At 35.1% G+C, this 9,684-nt stretch overlaps 1 pseudogene; it reads left to right on the forward strand.

Moving 5' to 3' along the window:
• The first annotated feature begins 3,638 nt into the window (after positions 1-3,638).
• Positions 3,639-4,255, forward strand: LOC109680118 (V-type proton ATPase subunit E 1 pseudogene; annotated as a pseudogene).
• Positions 4,256-9,684: the final 5,429 nt, after the last annotated feature.

Genomic DNA, 9,684 nt, shown 5'->3' on the forward strand with positions numbered 1-9,684 from the left:
TGCTATAAACGTGTCAGTTTGCTGAATTCTCTCACAAGTCCTAGGAGGTGGACTTGTGCCAATTATTTATCTGTAGTCTCTTGGCTTCAATTCTATTATATATTACATGCTTTGACACTGGCAGGGAAGTTCAGAAACTGCAGTTGCCATATTCCCTTCACCGTCAGCTTTCTGTTGGGTTCTGCCAGCTGGAGGCCCTTTTCTTCCCCAAGTCCCAGGGGGAATGGATGCTTCCTGAAGTTACTAATCCCTGGGTATAGTATTAACTGTATTCAGTATTGAGTTTTCAGCCTTCCAATAACTATGTGACCAATTTTCCAAGCAAGATTTCCAAAGCTAGAAACTCCTAGGAATGGTTTCTGCTTTTGATAAACTGACTCATAGTATTTTTCATCCCATTTCACTGATGAGAAAACTCAAGAACAAATGGTTTAAGTGACTTTTCTAACATAATACAACTAGTAAGTGGCAGAACAAGAATTAGGACCCAACTGGTTTGACTTAACAGATGTATTGTGAAACCCTGAAAGTCATCGCATGTTTATAGCTTAGTTACTATCATGTTTAGAACCTCTAAATGTAGGAGTAGAATACATGAATTAAAAATATGTGTATATATTTTCCTCATTGGAAACAATAAAATATCTCTTTTTTAAGTCTAGGGAAATCATGCTAGGTGCCAGTGGCTCACATCTATAATCCTAGCAAGAGTGAGGCCCTGAATTTAAATCCTCGTAATGCAAAAAAAAAAAAAACTAGGGAAATCAGACAATAATTATGATACACATTGTGGATAAAAGATTCAGTTATAAAACAATATTCATGCTGGAAATCATGGTATTGTAAAGAATAAAACAACATATGTTCGGCACAAGAAGACTTACATGAGGATATAAAATGGACACAAAGTAAGACTTCATGATTGTAGGCTTTCTTGAATTTTGACAAAAAGATAGATGGGCATGTGGTTAGGACAAGGAGGGTGGCATCATTTCTACAATTTTACTTTAACATCTGATTTTCTATGTCATGTAAATTTTTCAATGCATTAAATTTATAATTGGCAAAAGGACAACAAAGGAGGTTTTAACATGATTACACATAATTTCTTATCACAAAAATATAACAGTGGAAAGAAGACAAAACTGTGTATTCGACATGGTATCAACTAGGTACCCTAAATAGAACATTTTAAACAAAGCATAAAATATTAATGCTAGGCTGTCCTTATGTGGAGGGACTACAGAGGACCTCATCATATCTTTATATTTGTCTCTACTGTGCATTGTTCCAGTAATCACTGGAGATTGTAAATGAATACCAAATTAAATTAATTGCTCAACTGAACTATTGCTCAAACTATTTTTTCAATAGTTAGTCCTTAAAGAAAAGTTTTAAATATTTTCTACAAAACGTAATGTTAGTGTAGGAAGCCAGATGACATATTTTAGCTATTTTATTTATCCTATGCAAAGTTGGCCCATATTAAATTCATAGTCTCCTGAGCTTTTTGCCTTTTGCTACCATCACTTTTAGGCACCTTAAGACAAGATGATAAATTGTGTTGCTGATACAGAAATGCACTGTGCAGAACCCAGCCTCCTGCAGAGCAGGAGAGCTCCTCTTTTTGCCATCCTCAATCCCAGGATGCTGGCAACAAGAACTACCTCTGGTGTGTTCACTTCTGTCTATTTCCTGTCTGCATTCTGAGCTCACGGAAATAAGATAGCGTCTTCGTTACCACTGTAATATCAGTGTTTCACATGGAGCTTGAAAATCTGAGTGATGGTATATCCTGAATGAATGAATGATGAATGAAAAAAATGAAGTTTCAGGTAAATTTTCCATTTAATCAGATAAGCATAAAACTCTAAGACACAACAAACCAACAAACAAACAAAACAATAACAAGAAAACCTCTAGAAAGAATGAATTAAGGAATCCTATAACACTTCTAGGATTATACAGTTTCCTGTAAATTCCTTTCATTTTCCCCTGGATATAGGGCCCCAGCCTTTACAGAATCCACAGCTTCAGACAGTGTCTTTAACTTTAAAGTTGTTTTACCTTCTTCAGATTTCTTGATCACTCCAAATAAGACTACATATGCAGTGTTCCTTAAAAAATATAATTAATATAATAAAATAAATATAATATAATATATATTAGAAAATGTGTTCACATGTTGAAGTATTTTTTTTTTTAAATATGAGCAAGAGCCTTTACAAGGGACCAACAAAATTGCAGAGATCAGAACTTCTAAAATATCAGGTTATATTTTTAAAGCCTAGCACACTCTTGGTCATTTTAGTTAGAGAATTCTGTCAAATAGCTTAGGCTGCACCCATTACTACAGCATACTTCTGGATAAGAATGACTTCATGGAACATGTTGTCATGTTACACATTGGTTTCAGAGGTTAAAAAAATACAAAGAGTGATAAATGCATCTATGAAATATTTTATCTGGATGTGAACTAACCAGCAGATAAGAAAATATAAATACGATTGAAAAAGGAGTGTGGAATAGTGTATTTCAGAGAATCTTATGTACATGGAGTGCAATGTTTCTTTCAATTAGTTAAACTTAAAATCAAAATACGGTCCATTAAGTTAACTGCAAAAGCTGTTTAAAAAAAATAAAAAATAAACTAATCCTCCACTGCCATAAAATTAAGTTAAAATACCTCAAAATTGCGAATGAGTTTATGTGATTCACAAAGATAATTGTAAATGTGCCAGAGGAGGCTGCCACCTCGGAAAGTAAATCGTTGAATGTTAGCAAATCAGTTCACATTTTACATAATGATCAACTTAATTCAACTATGATGCTAATTACCATTTAACTACCATCTCTAGGGAGTTTCAGCTTGCTATTTACTTGAAAAAAGTTTTCAGAATCAGAATATTCTAAAAGTATAAAATTATAAAATAAGTTTATTTGGTAAGTAAAATTTTACACTGATTCAGAAAAAAACTTAAGTATGTAAGTACAATAGAAATGAACCATTCTTTCAAAAATGATACCTGTTGAAACTGTTTCAGGAATCAAGGGAGGGGGATGGGGAGAGCAGTGAAAAGGGGGAATTCAAGTATGATATATTTGATACATTATAAGAACCTTTGTAAATGCCACAGTGTATCCATACCCGGCACAACACTTTAAAAAGTCAATTTAAAAAAATAAAATAACAAAAAGAAATAAACCATTCTAGTCAACTTATTTCTTAAAGAATAATGGAAGGAGTAAGAAGTTTATCCTGAATATCATGCAGCCACATCCTGGCAAAACTCACAAGTTCACTGGTCCCTTTACCCTTCCTGCAGCTGCTAGAGAACAAATTGAGCATTACCCTATGCTACAGAGATGTTTGGAAGATGGGTCTCATATTTGACCAGTCATATAGTTTGATCTCATCAAACTGGATATCAAAGTAACAGTTACTCTTTAGTAATAGTAAAAGTGTTTTTTTCCATTCCTCAGAATCTGATCTCAAACAGTCTTCCCCTCTCAATGTTTCTATCCTTAACACCATCAACCAGGAAAAAGAAGATGTAATAAAGGTCCCAAATGGAACCGGGGTGAGTGAAAATACCTGGTGGAAATTGTGGACACTGTTTTCGCCATGACTCTCAGAAATGCTGACTGATGTACAAAAGTAGATGAAGCACGTGGAACAAGACTTCATGAAGCAAAAAGTCAATGAAAAAGCAGAAGAGATAGATGTGAAGGCAGAAGAGAGCTTAACATTGAGAAAAGTCACCTGTGCATACACTAAAACTGAAGATTATGGAATTCTATGAGAAGAAAAAAAGAAGAAAATTCAGATCTCCAATGGGATGAGTCAAGTAAGGCTAAAGATCATCAGAGCAAGAGAAGACCTCATCACTGACCTGCTAAATGAGGCAAAACATGGACTCTAAAGATGAAGGTGGTGAAAGATACCACCAGGTATCAAGTACTGCCAGATGGACTGGTGCTCCAAGGCTGGAGCTCTGATTGATTGTGTGTTGCAGGAAACAAGATTTTCCTTTGGTGAAGAATGCAGTGTAAAAAGTGATATTTATGTGTAAAATTGTTACCAAAAAAGGTGGTGGCCAAATCAAGGCCTACCTGCCTGAAGACATCACTGGTGGAGTTGAAATCTGTAACAGGTTCCCAACACACCAGAAAGCCGCTGGATCTCATAGTCCAGCAGGGGATGCAAGAAATACAGAGATCCTTGCTTGGTATAAATGACAGCAGGAAGTTTTAGACTAAGCCTGTGGGAGGTGGATTTCATCCACTGCTCTACAGAATTGCCTGAGTGCTTCCTCTTTGCTGTTCTGATGTTGCTCTGCATTTACAGATGCAGCCACTCTGTAACTAGTGCCCCTGGCCTAATGGGAGAAGCATTAGCAGTGGGAGAGGGCTTATGTATTGGGGTGAGGTCCCCAGTCTTGTTCCTCTGGCATTTCTTCTGCAGCATGAAGGTCGAGTTAGATGATGTCTTCTTCTTTCTTGCCACTTCAGTGTGTAGTCTAAAGGGTGACATGATGCTGTGCTTGGCTCTTTGGGTATAAAACATTTACTCGAACAAAAGCTTTATGTGGCAAAAATAAAATAAAATGCATGATAGATATCTATTTTGGCATTGTGGTATCCAAATACTTCTATTTTGGGAATTTCAGAAAGAAAAAATTAAATGGCTTATCATGTCCACTTTTTGTTCAGCACTCCTTGTCTCTACTCTATTAGTTTTTATCAATAATTTTTCCTTTCACATTTTACTAAATTCAATAACTTATACATTTGGAATTTGGACCAATTTTTAAACATCTTGCTCATTTTCATTTTGTCTTCTGTTACTATGTTTATTTTTTATCAACAACTTAGCTGCTTAATAATTTATTAAAATTGAGTTATCTTCAAATTATGTTTGTTAGTTCATATTAACAAACTATGTTGTCATAATAAATTTCCCAAAGTTGCATTTGTGAGTCCGTAAGATAGGTTTAATTTTTTTATACAAAAAGTTTCACCAATTTATTGTGATCATGAACTTCTACATGTAAAATATATCTTCTGAGTTTTACTATATCTTACAGAAGTAGGCATTTTATAATTTTAAGACCTTTTACTAATATATAGAAATAGTGGTATTTTATCTTCATTCACTTTATCCTTTTATTCATTTTTAATGACTTTGGTCTGGGAAAGAAATAGTAAGACCTTAGAAAAATAATAAAGTATGTTCTTAATATGCTAGTGTTTCCAGTAACACTTCTTCCAAATTTATACTAAAATATACATAATAGCAGCCAAAAATGTGACAACTCCCACAATGAAACAAAGGCATACAGTTAATGTATTGTTGAACTCTGGGAGAAATATCTCCGTACCAAAGGCTGATAGAGCTCAAGTTAGACATGTGCATGGGAGGGGAAAAAAGCTTCTCTTTTTAAAATGGAAAGATGGGAGAAAACTTTTTCCCCCTCTTTTTAAATATTCTTAATTTTTAGAAGTACTACATAGGGCATATTCATAAAAGTGTACAGGACATACATGTAACCTGACACAGATTAGGGAACCCTACTTCCAAGACCTTAGAGACCCCTTACATATATGAGATTCATTAACCCTGCCATGCCAGAAGGAAGTGTTGTTGTGGTTTGTAATATTCCTATTAGTCAGGCTTCTCTAGAGAAGCAGAATGAATTAGATCTTGATAGATGTACAGACAGAGACTTTGTCATCACATGACTATGGAGGCTATTTCCCAAATCTGCAGTGGTACAAGAAGCAGCTGTACAGTTTAAGCCTAAACTAACTAGCCTGGGAGCCAGGAATGCCAATGGGTTGAGTCCTTGTGTGAGCTGAAGGCCAGAGAACCAAGAGTTCCAGTGTGGGCAGGCAGGGGAAGATGGATATCCCAGTCAAGAAGTGAGAGCATTTAAGGTATCTGCTTTAGTTTCTCTGCGTTAAGGGCAACAAATGCTAGCTAGTTTTTTAGGTGTCTTGCCTATCCTCACCCCTCCCTTGTGTGCTCTCGCTTTTATCATGTGCTCAAAGTCCAATCCCATTGTTGTGTTTGCCCTTGATCTAATGTCCACATATGAGGGAGAACATACGATTTTTGGTCTTTTGGGCCAGGCTAACCTCACTCAGAATGATGTTCTCCAACTCCATCCATTTAGCAGCACGAATGATAACATTTCATTTTTCTTCATGGCTGCATAAAATTCCATTGTGTATAGATACCACATTTTCTTAATCCATTCGTCAGTGGCAGATACCTTAAAAGCAACTGAGGCCAATAGGAAAAGGGGACCAAGGACTAGAGAAAAGGTTAGATCAAAAAGAATTAACCTAGAAGGTAACACACACACACAGGAAATCAATGTGAGTCAATGCCCTGTATAGCTATCCTTATCTCAACCAGCAAAACCCCTTGTTCCTTCCTATTATTGCTTATACTCTCTCTACAACAAAATTAGAAATAAGGGCAAAATAGTTTCTGCTGGGTATTGAGGGGGTAGGGGGGAGAGGGAGGGGGTGGAGTGGGTGGTAAGGGAGGGGGTGGGGGCAGGGGGGAGAAATGACCCAAGCCTTCTATGCACATATGAATAAAAAAAAAAAAAAAGAAGTGAGAGCAAAGTCATCCTTTCTTCCACTTTTTTCTTCTATATGGGCTCTCTATTGATTAAATAATGCTTAGAAATGAAGGGTTATAATCACCTTATTTTAAAGAATAAAAAAATGTATCCTAAAGGTCATACAATCAGATTCTGACAAACTTTAGACAAACTCACTGGTCCCTTTACCCTTCATCCAGCTTCTGGAAAAAAAAAAATTTAGAGTAGCCTCACACTTACGCTACAGGAGATGTTAGAAGATGGTTATTGCATTTGTCCAGAGTCATATAGACATACTCATCAATTTGAAGATCAAAGGAATACTCTTTAGTGACTGATTTTCTAGGTAATTTTGTAAAGTAATATGTAGTGTTTTGTATCAACCTTCTTTATTTTTTGTTCATTTATTCACATGTGCATACATTGTTGCTGTGAATTATTCTTGTGAGGTTCATTTTTTGTCCTTGTGTATACCCATATGTTTTCTTTTTCCATTGGTGGCTTACAGTACACCAATGTTCATACATCAGTTTATATTTCCTTTCTAACTTTGGTCTATATTTAATAGTTTTTGGATATTATGAATAAAGACAACACTGATAGAAGCATTGTATTTCTCTTTGCACACACACACAGTCCTTTCATTTGCACATATAACTTATGTGGAATTGCTGGATAGAGCATATACATATATTCAAATTGTTTTCTAAAGCAATTATAACAATTTACACTGAAATCAACAATGAATAATTTCTGTCATTTCAAATTTATGTCAGTATGTGCATTAGTGCCAGAATTCATTGCTAATTGTGGACATTCTGATGGGTGTGTAGTGGTATCTTATTTTGGTTATTCTTAATAACTAATGTTGTTAAGCTGCTTTTCAAATATTTATTGAACACTCAAGTACATATTAATTATCTATTAATAAGACATTACACAAATTTGAGTGGGTTTAAACAATGTAACATTTATCATTTCATAGTTTCTTGGGTCAGGAATCTGGGCACAGTCTAGTGTGTCTTTGTAGGCTGTTGTACATGGTCACAATTAATATGTTCACTGGGGTTGTGATTTTTCTCAAGGCTGAGCTGGTAGTAGATCCAATTCTGAGCTCCTTCACATTGCTGTTGGCAGGCCTTGCCTACTATCCTCACATGGCCTCTCAGCAGGGCCAGCCTCCCTCAGACAGACAGACAGACAGACAGAACTGGGACCAAGAGTGGGTTCCCTAGTTGGAAATTGTCTCTAATCTATTCTCTTAGAAGATTTCCCCTCCGATTTTGCTGTATTGTCAGCCAGAAGCAAGTCTCTCGATCCTGCCCACACCCATAAGCAAAGCCTTCCTCAGGGAGTGACTGCCGGAAGTGAGGATCCTACAAAGCCAGCTTGTAGGATACCCCAGATACCTTTCTGTAAAACGCATGCGTGCATCGTATTTCTTTTCCTTTGCATTGTCTTGTTTTTTAGGCAATTTGTAAGAATCATATATTCTATAAAAAAGTCTTTGACCATTTGCTTGAATGCATATACATTCTCTCACTATGAGGGTAGCCTTTCATTCTAGAATCTTTCACTGAATGGGAAAATTCTTAGGTTTTAAACAGTTTATTTTAATCAAATTTATGATTAACACTTACTTTTAGACAGCTTTCACAGTATGAATGATACTGGATTTTTAAAATCTGCTGTCTATTAGATGCATTATTGTTTTATATTTTATCTTTTCCAAATTAATATCAATCATCATTCTGGAATTTATTCTGAAATATGAGATCAAGTGGAAATATCTATTTATTTACTTATTTATTTGTTTGCTTATTTATCATGGATTGGTTTTCTTCCACTTAAATACATTTCTTCAGCAATTTCTTCACACAGATTTTGTGGTTACTATTGTTTTCCATTTAATTTCATTCCTAAACTCACTCTTGGTCTAGCATTCTAGATTTGTAAACATTTCTTTTCAAACATAATGATACCATTGTCTTCAACTTCTAATCCTCTCATGTCCACCTGAAATCAGTTGTCCTGTGAAGGTCATCTGTTTTCTAATTTTGAATGCTTTTAAGGATTTCTCATGATCTTTGGTTTTCAGCTGTACTGCAACAAGCGTTCTCTAAGAATCAGCTCTGATTTCAGTATTCTGGTTGGCATTTTACATCTTGTTTTCTTTGATGCAGAATGTCAGTTCTATTCTCCATCCCAGGGCACTATTATATTCATTTGTTTGTCTAGGCAGCTCGTCCATTGATTTCTAAATTTCATTTATTTTAAATTCCAGTTTTAGTATTTACATTTTCTTTTCCAGTGTTTTCCTGAAATTATATATTTTTTTCTTTTTTAACATAGTTATTTTAAATTATACATCTTGAATCTTTATTGTATGGCTTTTTGTGCATCTATTTCTGTATGTAATTGTTACTCTTTATATTTATATGTCTTATGTGCCTCACTATTTTTAATCACACAACAGATATTTTGTATGAATAATCATGGAGATAACGTGAACATTAGCTTGATTTTATAGTTTTTCAGGAAATTTATTTTTTGTTTGTTTTTGATCTTAGAAGCAAGCAAGAAGTGCCTAAAATACCATATCACTTAAACCGAATATCAGACTTAAAAGATAAATTTAAATCCTGGGTCAGTCAGTTTATTTACAGCCAGCCTTTGTTTATGCTACAAATTTACCATCTTAACTCAAGTAATACAAGGGTAACAAGGTCTCCTCAAATTGGTGTACTTGGACTTCAATTTACAGTGTTTATTTCTGGCTAAACGTCTAACACACTGCTCAGATTCTCACCTTCAGGGTTCTAAAACTAACCTTTTTAGGGGGTGTTTCTACATATGCAGCTCACCTCAGGAGTTTTTTTTTTCTACATCCTGACCTTAATTCTTCACTTCCTTTTGGCTCTCTGGTGTTTTCAAGAGGTGATTATTTGTGCTATGTACTCTTTTGGGGTTTTTTGTTTGTTTGTTTGGTTGGAAAACAGAGGGCTAATTGTTCCGAATTACTTAGTTTTCCATTATTTAAAAGGAAGTTGTGGATTATTATATTATTAAT

This window comes from Castor canadensis, chromosome 2, assembly GCF_047511655.1.
Source record: "Castor canadensis chromosome 2, mCasCan1.hap1v2, whole genome shotgun sequence".
NCBI classification, from domain to species: Eukaryota; Metazoa; Chordata; class Mammalia; order Rodentia; family Castoridae; genus Castor; species Castor canadensis.